Here is a 16,660-nt window from a genome sequence, read left to right as displayed (position 1 = left end):
AATTAGCTTGATTATGGTAATCATTTTAGAATGATTTATAACATTTCTATGTACTTCAAAATGTCATGTTGCATATTTTAAATATATGATTTTAGTTGTTAGTCATACCAAATTTTCTAAAAAATAAATAATTCCAGATATGGCAAAAATCAATGTAAACATTTTCCCTAATTTTCAGTATCTCTAAATTAATCGAATATATAATACAAAACAATAATGCATTGTGATGCTTATAGTGTATGTAACATAAAATTCATAATAGTAACAGTATAATGAATCAGATGTAAAAATTAAAATAACAGTTATGATGTTCTTACCCTATTCCTGTTTAAAGGTAGAATATAAAAAAACCAAGATAAATATTATAAATCCTTTTTTTTTTGGTACCAGGGATTGAACTTGGGTCCTTGCACTTGCACAGAAGGCAGCAAAACCACTGAGGTAAATCCCCAGCCCAATAATATAAATCTTAATGCAACTAATTTTCTTACAAAGAAGTATTGTTAACAAGTCAGTAGTGGCAGTTTAATGTCATCATAAAAATATGAAATTAAACCAGGTAGGAAAGAGAAAAATTGAACAAACAATATATACAACAAATACAAAACATCAAATAATATGCTATATTTTAACCGAATAATATCACTAATTCTATTAAATTTGAACAGTATAATAAGCTGCACTTTGAAACCATAATGTTAAGTGAAATTTTTCAGACACAGAAGCTGGTTTCCCTTATAGTGAGAAACTCAAATTATAAATAAAGAGCAAAATGAAAGACAGAAAACAGAAAGTTGGGAGATAGATCTTTCTTAAATGGAAGGAGATCAAGAGATGAAGAGAGAGGGAGATAAGGTAGGGAAAGGGGATGAAAAAAGAATTAAGTGTGTTATGCACATGTGCCAACTCCACACACAGAATGTAAACATTATGTATTAGAAAAGTACCAATAAAAAATCAGACCAAAAAAAATGAAAATACAAAGAATATTGTAGTACATTAACAAAGAAAACACTATATGTTGTGTATAAAAACACGTTTTAATTATAAATAAATTGATAGGTTAAAAATAAAAAGTATGCACAAAGACAATGACAGCTTTTTCCTAGGTTCTTGTCTTCCAAAATTTCTTCCCAGTATAATATAATAAAAAAAGGAAAAGGGAAACTAAATGAAACAATTCCACAGCATAATTTGAATACAGAGAATGGCTAAATGGCAGTAAGAAAAAAGAAACATTCACCTGCTATTCCTCAAAGTTCTATTATCTAGAATCTATAAAGAACTTAAAAAAATTAGACCTCCCCAATTTAAAGACCCAATCTGAAAATGGGCATCTGAAATGAACAGACATTTCTCAGACAAAGAAGTAGAAATAGCAAATAAATACATGAAAAAATGTTCAACATCACTGGTCATTTGAGAGATGCAAATGAAAACAATGCTGAGATTCCACTTCACTCCAGAAAGAATGGCTGCGATCATGAAATCAACCAATAATAAATGCTGGTAGGGCTGTGGGGAAAGAGGAACCCTGCTCCACTGCTGGTGGGAGTGTAGACTGGTGCAACCACTGTGGAAATCAGTATGGAGATACCTCAAAGAACTAGGACTGGAAGTCCCATTTGACCCCGCTATTCCACTGCTGGGAATCATCCTCAAAGAATTAAAAAGAATCATACCACAGTGATATATGTGCACCCATGTTCATAGCAGCACAGTTTGTAACAGCTAAAACTTGAAACAGCCCAAATGCCCATCAACTGGAGACTGGATAAAGAAAATGTGGGCTTTTTTTTTTTTTTTAATAAAATGGAGTACTACTCAGCCATAAAAATGAGAAATTAGAGAGATTTATAGCTAAGTGGATGCAAATTGAGGCAATACTCTTAAGTGAAATAAATAGGACACACATGTATAAATACCAAATAGTTTCTCTGGTGTGAGAAACTGCAAGTGTAAATAGGGACTAAATGTATAATAGGTAATGTGAAATAGGAAGAAAAGGGGCAAAGGGGAAGGAAGTGGGAGGACTAGGGAAAAGGTAGGAGGGAACGGGATTAATATGAGAAAATGGAAAAATAGGAGCAAAATCTTGTAAATAGGAATGGAGGGGTTGAAGGGAGGGCTGGGTAAGGGTGAAAAATAAGAACCAAGAGAGACTATGTAAAGGTGCAAATGTCCAATGATGAATGTCATTATATTGTATACCTAAAATGTACCAATGATTAAAATGAATAATTGATAATGCAAAATAGGAAGAAAAGGTCCAAAGGGGTAGGGGTAGTGGGAGGGGCAGGGGAAAGGAAATAAGGGAAAGGAAAAATGATGAGAAATGGAAAAAATGGAAATAAAGTCTGTAAATAGGGAAGGGTGGAGGGCGTGAACGGAGGGCTAGGAATGGGGAAAAAATAAGAACCAAGATGTATTATGTAAAGGTACAGTTCCCAGTGAGAAATGTAATTGTGTTGTATACCTACAATGTACCAATAAAAGAATTTAATAAAGTGCAAAAAAAAAAAAGAATATTTTGTGGACCCATATTTTTTCTTCATTGGTCTTGAGATTTTAAAAAAATCTTTTCTTTTTCTTTTTAAAGTTTTGCTCTGTGACTTTTTTCTTCTTTGTTCTTTTCTGTTACTTTTATCTAATTCTATTAATTTCCTTTTATTCCTTAATGGGAACCTTTATATCAAATTTTCTCCTCTTTCTCATTTTTCATTAGTTAATATTTTAGAATTTTACTGTTTTTATTCTCCTGTTCCCCATCTTCTCTGTCTTTACTACTATAATCAATAAGCTTTTTTAGTTTTTAGACAGTTAGCTCTATGATATTACTATTAAATTATTTTTTATTATTAGTGGAAGTATATTCATTGCATCTAGTGGATACTTACTGTACGACAAATGGGTTTGTCATAATGATTTTACTATAATTGGAGATCATTTTTCTAGGGTTAATGGTGGTAATACTATTGGGTCCTATGATATATCAAGATCCAGTTTGCCTTTGATGCTATTATTTTTGCTCATTCCGGTGCTATTGTCAGAATGGCATAGCCATTGCACTTAATTAGTTTTTCCTGTATGCCAATATCTGGATTGCCTTTGTGTAATTAACAATAAAGTTGTCCATTTCCAGAGAACTGTGTGCTGAGCCAATTACACTACATTTTCCCTTCCCAAATTAATGGAAGTGGTTGGATCTGTGGATAGATGCAAACAAATATAGTTAGCCACTGCCAGAATGAAAAGCAGACACTAAGAGCTCTCAATACTGGCAATAAAGTCTGTCTGTTGTAATCAACCCATAAACTTTAGCAGAGGGCGGGGGGAGAGAGAGAGAGAGAGAGAGAGAGAGAGAGAGAGAGAGAGAGAGAGAGATGAAAAGACAAGGCAACAAAATACCTGCCAAAACTCCTCAGTCTTGCAAAGCTGATCCATAGGGCATCAAGGGGAAAGAAATAAAAGACCACACAGCTGAATTATTTGAAATTATAAAAGAAAATAAAAAACAGTTCAATAAGGTGGTCATCAAGCTCAAAGAAAATAGAAACAGGTAATGGACTTACAATCATCTGAGAGTTTATAGAAGACAGTAATGGAAATCTAGCTGAGCTAAACAAAATAATACAAAACATGAATGACCAGTTTAGCAAAAAATTAGAACTGGTTGAAAGGTACCAAACAAAAATCCAGGAGACTAAAACTTCTTTTGAGAGGATGAACAGTAGAAGTGACCAATGTGAGGACAGAGATTCAGAATTAAATGATAGAGCTGATTTTGGAGACCAATAAGTCATAGAAACCTAAAAACAACAATAAAACATGAAAAATGGATGCAGAAGGTGCTAAACAATGCAAAGAAGATTAAATCTAGGATTAAATTGAATTAATGAAAATTCCAAAGACAGCACAGATATCATAAAAATATGTTTACATAGAAAGAAAATTTCCAAATATGGGGAAAGAATTTAATATACAGATAAGTGATGCATACAGATCTCCAAATAGGCATGATCAGGAAAGAAGCTCTCCATGACACATCATAGATGAAATCCCAGAGGCCTAATACAAGGACAGGACCTTAAAAGCTGTTAGAGGAAAGCAAAAAATGATATAAAGGTACATTTATTAGAATTACAGCAGACTTCTCATCACAAACTTAATGGCTATGAGAGCTTGGAGTGAAGTATCAGAAGTCCTAAAAGAAAAAACTTTCAACCTAGACTAATATATGCTGCCAATTTATCTTTTAAAATTGATGGAGATATGTCTTTTCATGTCAAAGAACAATGCAAAAAATTCATGACCACAAAATTGTGCTGCAATAATTCTCAAGGATATCCTATAAAGAGACAATCAAGCCAGTATGCCAAAAAAATCTAATAAAATGAGTACTCAAGACAGAGTGAATAGTTAATCAGAAGGAAAAAAGAATCAGCAATAGAAAAATAATGCAATGACAGGAAAAAATCAATACCTTTCAATAATAATTCTCAATGTGAATGGTCTCAATTCCCTTATCAAATTTCAGAGATTGGCAGAACGAATAAAAAACAAAGCCCACAGGATGCTCTGCACAAGAAACACATTCAGTACCAAAGAAATTCATACACAAAAAGTCAAAGGACAGAAAACAATTTTCCATGCAACAGACAACTTAAAACAAGCAGAAATAGCCATGCTATTTTCAGTTAAAGTGGACTTCAGGCAAAACTGATCACAAAAGGCAAAGAAGGTTACTACAAGCTGGTTAAGGGAACAATTCAGTAGGAAGACCTAATAATTATAAATATATATGCACCAAACACAGACACACCCAGCTTCACCAATTATACACTACTGAAAATAAAAGATTAAATAAACATCAACACAATAATAGTAAGTGATTTTAGTACCCCACTGTGACAGACATATTAACTAGACAAAAAATTAACAAATAAATATCATATTTGAACAAAATCTTTGAATAAAATGAATAAATACACAAAAACTCCACCCAACAACAGAATACACATCTCAACAAAACATGGAACTTTGGCCACATAGACCATAAAGCATGCTTAAGTAAAGTAAAATAATCAAAAATATCTTATGCATATAATCAGATCATAGTGCAATGAAAATATATATCAATGGAAAAAGAAACCATGGAAATTATGCAAATGCATGGAAATTAAACAACACACTCATGAATAATTCATGGCACATGGAAGAAATTAGACATTTCCTAGAAACAAACAGTAACACCAGTACAACATACCTGAATTTATGAGACACAATAAAAGCAATCCTAAGAAGGAAGATTTTACCTATGAATACCTACATCAGAAAAAGAGTGAGCTCAAGTAAATCACCTAATGATGTACCTGAAGGTCCTAGAAAATCAAGACAAATCCAAATCAAAGCTAGTACGAGGAAAGAAATTATAAAGAGCAGAGAAGATATTAATGGAATTGAGACTAAAATGTATACCAAAAAATCAGTGAGTCAAAAAGCTCATTCTTTGAAAGAATAAAGAAAATAGAGAAAACCTTAGGCATTTCTACAAAGAACGGAAGGAAAAGATTCATATTAAGGCACTTATAAGTGAAAAACCTGAAATTACAGTGGACACTACTGAAATACAGAAGATTATTACTATTTTTGAAGAACTTTACTGCAATAAATAGAAGAATTCAAGAGAAGTGGATAGATTTGTAGATATATATGTTACCAAAACTGATCCGAGAAGGTATAAATACCCTGAATAATCCAATAAAGGCAATGAAATAGAAGCAGTAATAAGAAAAATGGTACCAAACAAGAAAAGAGAAGTGTACTCCCAAAATCATCCCTGGAAGCTAGCATTACCCTGATGTCAAAATCAGATAAGGGCCCAACCAGAAAAGAGAACTAGAAGCCAATCTCTGTAATGAATAGATGGAAAAATCCTTAACAAGATACTGATGAAAAAAATGCAATGAATCAGTAAAAAAGATCATACATTATGACAAAGTGGGCTGCATCCCAGGAATGCAAGGGTAGTTCAACATATGCCAATGAATAAATCTAATATATGACATGTTCAATATAGTTTTGGAAACATTAGCCACAGCAATTAGACAAGAGAAAGAAATAAAAGGAATAAAGATAGGAAATGAAGAAGTCAAATTGTCATTATTTGCAGATGAACCCAATATATATATATAGAAGAACCCAAGAACTCCACCAAAAGTCTTCTAGACTTAAAAACAAAATTCAGTAAAGTAGCTGGATACAAGGTCACCACACAAAAATTAATAGCTTTCCTCTACATGAACAACAGAGTCACTGAGAGAGAAATAGGACAAACATTTCCTTTCACAATAGCACCCAAAAAACTGAAATACCTGGGAATCAACCTAACAAAAGAAATCAAAGACCTCTTCTCTGAAAACTATAGCACTTTGAAAAAAGATATTGAAGATGTTATCAGAAAATGGAAAGACATCCCTTGCTCCTGGGTAGGAAGGATCAACATAGTGAAAATGGATATACTTCTAAAATTGCTATATAGATTCAATGCAATCCCAGCAGCATACTTCATGGACCTTGAGAAAACAATCCAAAAATTCATTTGGAACAAAAGAGACCCAGAATAGCAAAAGCAATTCTAGGTAACAGAGACATGGCAGGGGGTATTACAATCCTCAACTTTAAACTATACTACAAAGCTACTGTGATAAAAACAACATGGTACTGGCAAAGAAACAGACCTGAAGATGAGTGGAACAGATTAGAAGATGCAGAAACAACTCTAGACATACTCAACCACCTCATCTTTGAAAAGGAACCAAACACCCTCGCTGGAGGAAAGATAGTCTCTTTAACAAATGGTGCTTTAAAAATTGGTTTTCAACTTTCCAAAGCTAAAACTAGACCTATATCTCTCACCATGCACTGAACTAAAATTGAAATGGATTAAAGATCTAAATAAAAAAACAGAAATGCTGAACCGGCTGGAACAGAGGTTAGGTAGAACTCTTGAAGACATAGGGGTAGGAAAAGACTTTATGAACAAAACCTCAGTTGCCCATGAACTGGCACAAACAATCAACAAGTGGGATCTCTTTTTACTAAAAAGCTTCTGCACAGCAGGAGAAACCACCAGCAGTGTGAAGAGACAACCCACAATGTGGGAAAAAAATTTCACCAGCGGTCCTTCAGACAAAGGTCTACTATCTCAAATCTATAATGAACTTTAAAAAATCAGACCTCCCAAATTTAAAGACCCAATCCAAAAATGGGCATCTGAAATGAACATTTCTCAGACAAAGAAGTAAAAGCAGCAAATAAACATATGAAAAAATGTTCAAAATCACTGGTCATTCAAGAGATGAAAATGAAAACAGCACTGAAATTTCACCTCACCCCAGAAAGAATGGCTGTTATCAAAAAAATCATCCAATTACAAATGCTGGTGGGGTTGTTGTGAGAAAGGAACCCTTCTTCATTGTTGGTGGAAGTGTAGACTGGTGCAACCACTGTGGAGATCAATATGGAGATAGCTCAAAAAACTAGGATTAGAAGTCCTATTTGACCCAGCAATTTCCCTACTGGGTATCTTCCCCAAAGAATTAAAAGAATCATACCACAGCAATATATGAGCACCTATGCTTATAGTGGTACAATTTGTAATAGCTAAAACTTGGAAACAGCCCAATTGCCCATCAACTGATGGCTGAATAAGAAGATGCGGTTTTTTAATAAAATGGAGTACTACTCAGCCATGAAGAATGAGAAACTAGAGTCATTTATGGCTAAATGGATGCACATTGAAGCCATACTCTTAAGTGAAATAAATAGGACACACATGTATAAATACTGAATAGTTTCTCTGGTGTGAGAAACTGAAAGTGTAAATAAGAATCAAAATGTATAATAGATAATGTGAAATAGGAAGAAAAGGTTTAAAGGGGAAGAGGAAGTGGAAGGAGTAGGAGAAAGGAAAGAAGGGAAAGGAAAAAATATGAGAAAAGCAAAAAAATGGAAACAATGTGTTTGTAAATAGGGAAAGATGGAGGCATTGAAGGGAGGGCAGGGAATGGGGGAAAAAGCAAGGGCCAAGATATATCATGTAAAGGTACAAATTCCCAGTGATGAATGTTATCATATTATATACCTTAAATGTACCAATAAACTTAATGGGAAAAAATATATATAATATATGACATAAACACAAACGAGGGCAAAAGTCACATGATCATATCAATAGATGCAGGAAAGGCCCTTGAGAAAATCCAACATCTGTTTGTGATGAAAATCCTGAAGAAAATAGTTATAGAAGGACTTTATCTCACTCTGATAAAAGCCATTTATGACAAATCTACTGCCAACTTCATATTAAATGTGAAAAAAATGGAAAGCTTTTTCTGTACAATTGGTAACAAAAATCTTTATGATTAACTTCCCTGTTCAATATAGCACTCAAAACTTCAGCCAGAGCAATCAGGCAAGTAATAAAAGGTAAGAAATAAGTAGCAATCAGGCAAGAAATAAAAGGTATATATAGACAATAAATCAATCAAACTATCATTATTCATGGATGTTATGATCCTTTTCAAATTAAGGGTGCAAAAAATTTCACCACTACATTTAGTATAATAACAGGATACAAAATCAACACACAAAAATCAACAGCCTTTTGACAATCAATAATGAATTCATCAAGAAAGAAATAGGAAAGACAATGCCATTCACAATAGCTTCAAGAAAAATTAAATGCTTAGGAATTAACCTAACCAAGGAAGAGAATGAACTCTATAATGAAAAAAGAGATTGAAGAAGACATCAGAAGCCAATCTAAATTCCAATAGCATTCCTCATAGAACTAGAGAAGACCACTGTAAAAATTTATATGGGACCAGAAGAGACCCAGAATAGTAAAAGCAATCCTGGGCAACAAGAGCAAAGCAGGAAGCATCATACTCCTGGACTTCAAGCTATATTAGAAAGCTATAGTGCTAAAAACAGCTTGATACTGGCACAAAAATATGAACATTCAGCTATCAGATTTTTACAAAGGGGCATAAAATATGCTAGAGGAAAGAGCTTCTTGAAAAAATTTGTTGGGAAAACTATACTAAATTAAAATCTAAATGGATCAAAGAAGTAAATGTTAAGATAAAAACACTTAATCTATTGGATGATGAAATACATAAAACTCTCCATGTCACAGGCATAGGCAAGGACTTTCTGAATGAAAGCCCAATTGCACAAGAAATAGTATCAAGAATCAACAAATGGGATGACATTCAATTAAAAATCATCTGCACATCAAAGGAAACAACCAACAAAAAGAAGAGACAGCCAATGAATCAGGAACAATTTTGACAACTATTCCTCAGACACAGAACTAATATAAAAATTATATAAAGAATTCAAAAAAAAAGACTGCCTCACGAAAATAAAAGACTCAATCAAAAAATGAGACACTGAAATGAACAGATAGTTCTCAGATGAAGAATACAACTAGCCAATAAACACATGAAAAAATCATCAAAAACTTTGACCATTAGGGAAGTACAAAATTAAAACAACAGCAAAAGTCCCACCCTAATACCATCGTAAGTGTGCACAGAACCCAGTGAGAGGCCAGTGTGCACTGGAGCAGTACAGCTGCAGGCAGGTCCAGCCAGGGCCCTGCCCTGACCTTAGCCACTTGGGCCCACAGGACCCAGGCAAAGGCCTGCCTTGAAAAGAGCTTCACAGGGACACAAGCAACAGCCAGTGGCCCACCATGATACTACTGATAACTGTGCACAGACACTAGCCAGATGCCTACTCAAACACCAGAGATGAGGGTACACAGCCCCCAGCCAAAGGCCCTCCAAGGCAACAGCTAAATAGGAGGGCAGGCCCTAGCCAGAGACACACTTAGATACCATTCCAAGGGTGCACAGGACCCAACCAGAAGCCCACCTAGACAACAGGACAACTCAGTGATCCAGAAGGTGACCACCCTGAACCCAGAAATTGGTGCAGTGGTGAGCAGCAGAGAAAAAGACACTTGGTGGCAGACTGAGAATTGAAGACCACTAGGTGAGCAAAAAGTTGCCTCAACAAAGGCATGGCAGGCTGCATCTCATGAAATAAGACGATATATAAACAAGTCTCAAAAACAGACTTCCAGATCACCTAAGGCAACCCCAAAGGGAAATGAGATGGAAAAATCTGATACTCAATCACTGGGACTCCCTGAACTGGCAATGAAAGAGGATCTAGAAAAAATTATACAGAAATAATTGCTCAGATAACAATAGAGATTGTGTCCATAGTGCAAGACATAATTAATAAATCTAGAGCAGACACAAATAAAAAACTAGAGAAGCTGAGGAACATGATGGAATCCCAACATAGGAAACAAATGGAATCCATAAAAAAGATGCAAACAGATTTCCAAGAGATTAAAAACTCCATAGAAAGTTTTTGCAAACAGAATGATCCAATGTGAGGACAAAACGTCAGATGTAGAAGACAGGATTGCAATTAGTGACCAGAAAAAGAAAAATTTATTAAAAATAGTAAGGGACCAACCATGAGAAATCAATCCAGCAGCTGCTAGATGATGCAAAGAAAAATAACATAAGACCAATTGGAGTCAATGGAGAAACAGGAGAGTGCAAACAACATAAAAAAAAAAAAAACCTGTTCACAGAGGTAATGGCAGAAAACATCTGAAGCAGGGGAAAAAAACTTGACATACAGATAAGTGAGGCATATAGGACTCCAGCTAGCCATGATTAAAAAGAAAACCTACACCTAGGCATATAATAGTTAAGATTCCAGAAACCCAACAGAAGAACAAAATTCTACAAGGAGTGAGAGAAAAGAAACAAATCACATACAAAGGAAAACCAATCAGAATCACAGCAGACTTCTCAACACAAACCCTCAAGGCAAGAAGAGCTTGGAGTGATGTATTGAAAGCCTTAAAGGAAAACAACCTCCAACCCAGATTGATGTACCCTGCAAACTGTCTTTCAAAATGGATGGAGAAATAAGATACTTTCATAACAAATAACAACTTCATGAGTACCAAAGACGAATTTCACGAATACCAAACCAACACTCCAAAAATTTTTAAACACCATCCTAGTAAAACACAATGAGGATCACTACCCCAGAAAGCATAGCAGAATGAATCCATCATGCATGACAAGAAATTAAATGCAAAGGGGGAGAATTCAACAAAAAGAAAAAGTCATGACAAGGATAAGTCAAAATGTATCAGTTATATCTATCAATGTTAATGGTCTCAATTCATGAATCAAAAGAAATAGACTGGCAGAATGGGTCAAGAAGCCAGATCCAACAATATGCTGCATATAAGAAACACACTTAATTCAAAAACAATCTCACAGACTGAAAGTTAAAGGGTGGAAAACAGTACTCTATAAGACAGGAATCCCCCAAAAAGCAGGAGTAGCTATCCTTTTTGCAGATCAGGTGGATTTCAAATCAACACTGATTCAGAGAGACAATGAAGGACACTATGTCCTTGTAAAGGGAACAATGAAGAGGAAGAGATGACAATCATAAATATATATGCACCAAATACTAGTGAGCCCAACTATATAAAAAATACTAACAGACAGGAAAAATCAAATAAGCACTAATACAATAGTAGTGGGGGACCTCAATACCCCACTGTCACAAATAGATAGATCAAGTAGACAGAAAATAAACAATGAAATACTAGAACTCAGTCAAACTCTTGAGCAAATGAACTTAACAGATGTTTACAGAGTGGTCCATCCCACAAAATCAGAATACACATTCTTTTGGGCTGAAAGCTGGTTGTTTTCCAAAATAGACCACATACTTGCTCATAGAACATGTTTAAGTAAATGAAAAGGAATTGAAGTTATCCCCTGTATATTATCAGATCATACTGTGACGAAATTGGACTTCAATAGCAAAAGAAACTGCAAGAATTTCATAAAAACATGGAAATTGAACAGCAAACTTCTGAATAACCAATGGGTCACAGATGAAATTGAAGAAGATAACAGTTCCTGCAATTAAATGATAATACAAAGAGAACATATCAGAATCTATGGGACACAATGAAAGCAGTCATATGAGGGAAATTCATAGCAGTGAATAGTCATATTAGGAAAACAGAGGGAGTGCAAATAAACAACCTGATGCTAAACCTCAAACTTCTATAAAAAGAAGAGCAGGACTAACCCAAAACTCATACAATGGAGGAAATTATAAAGATCAGAACAGAAGTCAATGCAATGGAGGCTAAGAGAACAATACAAAAAATCAATGAAGCAAAAGTTGGTTCTTTGAAAGGATAAACAAATTGACAAACAGCCAATTTTATCAAAAAAAAGAAAAGACCCAAATCCATGCAATTAGGAATGAAAAGTGTGAAATTACAACAGACCCAGCAGAAATTCAGGAGATCATCAATATCTACTTTGAGAACCTATATGCTAATGAGATGGAAAACACAGAAGAAATGGACAGATTGCTAGATACATATAAATCAGCAAGTAGAACCAAGATGACCTAAACATTCTAAACAACCCAATATCAATCATCAAAATTGAAAATGTAATTAAAATTTTACCAACTAGGAAAAGCCATTGTCCTGATGGCTTTGCAGCTGAATTCTACAAGACATTTAGACAAGAACTGTTGCCACTACTGTTTAAACTCTTCAATGAAATTGAAAGGGAAGCAATACTCCCAAATTCATTCCTGGAAGCAAGCATCACCTTGATCCCCAAAGCAGAGAAAGACCCAACCGAAAAAGAGAACTATAGACCAATCTCACTAATGAACAAAAATGCAAAAATATTTTATAAGATACTGGCAAATAGAATGCAGAAGATCATCAAAAGCATCGTATACCCTGATCAAGTGGGGTTCATCCCAGGGATGCAAGGTTGGTTCAACATATATAAATCAATAAATGTAACACACTCTTAACAGAGCCAAGGACCCACACATTCATGATAAAAACCCTACAGAAATTTGGAATAGTTGGTCTAAAGATAGGAAACAAAGAAGTCAAATTGTCATTATTTGCAGATGACATGATACTCTATTTATAACACCCCAAGAACTCCACCAAAAGCCTTCTAGACTTAATAACAAAATTCAGTAAGTAGCTGGATACAAGGTTAACACACAAAAATCAATAGTTTTCCTGTACACAAACAACAGACTCACTAAAATAGGGATTGGACAAACAACTCACTTCACAATAGAATCCAAAAAATGAAAGACCTAGGAATCAACCTAATGAAAGAAATCAAAGACCTCTACTTTGAAGTCTATATCACTCTGAAAAAAGTGATCAAAGAGGATATCAGAAAATGGAAAGACATCCCTTGCTCCTGCATAAGAAGAACCAAAAGAGTGAAAATGGCCATACTTCCAAAACTACTGTATAGATTCAATGCAATCGCAATCGAAACTACAAAAACATACTTCACACACCTTGAGAAAACAATCCAAAAATTCATTTGGAACAAGAAGAGACCCAGAATAGCAAAGCAATTCCAAGTAACAAAGACAAGGTAGGAGGTATCACAATCCCCAACCTGAAACTATAGTACAAAGCTACTCTAATAAAAACAGCATGGTACTGGAAAAGAAACATACCTGAGGAATAGTAGAAAGGATTAGAAGATGCAGAAACAACTCAAAACACACTAAGCCACCTCATCTTTGACAAAGGAGCCAAACACCTTCACTGGAGGAAAGATAGCCTCTTTAATAAATGATGCTGAAAATATTGGGTTTCAACTTGCCAAAGATTAAAACTTTACCTATACCTCTCACCATGCACTAACCTAAAATCCAAATGGATTAAAGATCTAAATATTAAAACAGAAACACTAAACCTCCAGGAAGAGAGGTTAGGTAGAACTCTTGAAGACATTGGCATAGGGAAAGATTTCATGAAAAAAACCTCCATTGCACGTGAACTAGCACAAAGAATCAACAAGTGTTATCTCTTTTTATTAGAAAGCTTCTGCACAGCAGAAGAAACCACCAACAGTGTGAAGAGACAACCCACAATATGGGAGAAAATTTTTACCAGCTGTTCCTCAGAGAAAGGTCTACTATGTAGAATATATAAAGAACAAAAAAATCAGACCTCCCAATCTTAAAGACTTAATCCAAAAATGGGCATCTTAAATGAACAGATGTTTCTCAGACCAAGAAGTTGGAATAGCAAATAAACATATGCAGAAATGTTCAACATCTTTGGTCATTTGAGAGATGCAAATGAAAACAACTCTGAGATTACACTCACCCTGGAAAGAATGGCTGCTATCATGAAATCAACTAATAGCAAATGTTGGTGGGGCTGTAGAGAAAAAGGAACCCTTCTCCACTGTTGGTGGGAGTGTAGACTGGTTCATCCACTGTGGAAATCAGTATGGACATACCTTAAAGGACTAGGATTAGAGGTCCCATTTGACCCAGCTATTCCCCTACTGGGTATCTTCCCCAAAGAATTAAAAGAATCATATCACAGTGATATATGTGCACTCATGTTCATAGCAGCATAGTTCGTAATTGCTGAAACTTGGAAACAGCCCAAATGCCCATCAATTTGAGACTGGATCAAGAAAATGTGTTTTTTTGATAAAATGGAGTACTACTCAGCCATAAAGAATGAGAAATTAGAGACATTTATAGCTAAATGGGCTCACATTGAGGCCACGCTCTTAAGTAAAATAAATAGGACACGTGTAAATACTGAGTAGTTTCTCTGGTGTGATAAACTGAAAGTATAAATAAGGATCAAATTGTATAATAGATGATGTGAAATAGGTAGAAAATGTGCAAAGTGGAAAGTGAAGTGTGAGGGTTAGGGATAAAGAAAGAATGGAATGGAATTAACATGAGAAAATGAAAAAGTGGAAACAAAATCTTTTTAAATAGAGAGGGGTGGCGGCGCTGAAGGAAGGGCAGGGGAATGGGGAAAAAAAAGAATGAAGATATATTACATAAATGTACAAATTTCCAATGATGAATCCCATTATATTGTATACCTAAAATGTACCAATACAATTCATTAATAAACAAAACAAAACAAAAAACACTGACATTTCTTCTTACTCCAGAAAGAATGGCAATTATCGATAAATGAAATAACAAATAATGGAGAGGTTGTTGAGACAAAGAAACTCTCTGTAACATAAGTGAATGTAAAATGGCACAACCATTATGACAATGAGTATTAAGGTTCCTCAGCTCTGGCTCTGGAGAGTCTGGGGAAGAGGTTGAAGCACTGGACCCCACTGGGTCGAATCCCAACCATGCAGTTATAGCTTCCAGACCCATCCAATCCTGCACCTGAGAAAAAGCAACCCTAGTGCAGAGGAGCTCATCAAGAATGAGGATCTTGTGGTCCTAACACAGATCTTGTGTATCTTGCCCTAAAATAGGACCTTGAATACCTACAAAAGAATATGAGCAATGGGCACTTCTCTGTGTACACAGTCACAGCACCCACAAGTCCTTGTCTTATGATGAGAAGATAATGGCTAATTTCCAGAACTTGAAGTCAATGTCCAGCAGGGAGAAAATGAAATTTTATGAGCTTGTCAAGAAACTTCAGGATATACATCAGTGAGGAGGGGAAGAGAAGTTTTATCTGCAAGTTCTCTATGACACTGTGGGTGGGAAAATTGTCATGGACTTCTTGGGTTTTAACTACAACTGGATAAATAGGCAACAGGGAAAGTGTGCCTGAGGACAGCTGAACTCTAACCCACTGCTGGAAGGAAATATGGTACCTGCTAACTACGGTGAACAACAGAACTTATTTTCTTGGATAAAAGGCCATAAGCGATGCATCTTATTCCTACCAGATCTCTTTGAGTGTCTCCACCCATACCCTGTCCACAGACAGGACCAGGTGGACTTTGGCAATCCTTACTAGAAGAAATTCCCAATTTCCAAAATGTGGTTGGGTATGAAACAGTGGTTGGCCCTGGTGATGTTCTTTACATCCCAATGCACTGGCGGCATCACATAAAGTCATCACTAAATGGAGGGATTGCCATCATTCTGAACTTCTGGTACAAGGGGGCTCCCACCCCTACGAAAATTGAATATCCTTTGAAAGCTCAGCAGAAAGTGGACATAATGAGAAACATTCGGAAGATGCTTGGAGAAGCCTTAGGGAACCTACAAAAAGTGAGATCTTGTTGAGCACAGTGATCAAGGGCCAATACAACTAGCCTGACAGGGGTCAAGGCTCCTGGCAGGTGACTGCTGTCACATCCACATGGTTCACTAATGATGATAGGAGATTCAAAGCACTAGTACTGCATGCTTCATGTAGTGGACTGGACTCTTTCCATGGCCATGGAGGTAGGTGTTTGGGGGTAAGGCAGAGTGGTTGCACTCCACTTCCATTTGGTGGCACTTTTTACCCTAGGAATCCCACTATATCTGGGCTGCAGGGCCACAGCAAGTTTGACAGTTAGGTCATTGTGTCCCCTTCCAGTTTCCAGAGAGTCAGGCTTCAGGCCAAGTGTCCTCAATCACTGCTTCTTCTTCCCACTTCATCATTTTCTTGACCAGTGGGTAAGAGAGAGCATCGTCTGTTTCATGGTCTGGTAGATATTAAAGTGAATATTTGGTTGTTTGGTGG

General features: G+C 35.6%; 1 pseudogene; it reads left to right on the top strand.

The window, feature by feature from the left end:
• LOC101701085 (hypoxia-inducible factor 1-alpha inhibitor pseudogene) overlaps positions 1–16,244 on the top strand; it is a 29,659-nt pseudogene extending 13,415 nt beyond the window's left edge.
• Positions 16,245–16,660: the final 416 nt, after the last annotated feature.

This window comes from Heterocephalus glaber, unplaced genomic scaffold (assembly GCF_053883595.1).
Source record: "Heterocephalus glaber isolate CG9 unplaced genomic scaffold, H.glaber_assembly_v1.0 deba00000546, whole genome shotgun sequence".
Taxonomy (NCBI): Eukaryota; Metazoa; Chordata; class Mammalia; order Rodentia; family Bathyergidae; genus Heterocephalus; species Heterocephalus glaber.
The sequence above is the reverse complement of the archived record's forward strand: the minus strand, read 5'-3'. Positions and strand labels throughout refer to the sequence as shown.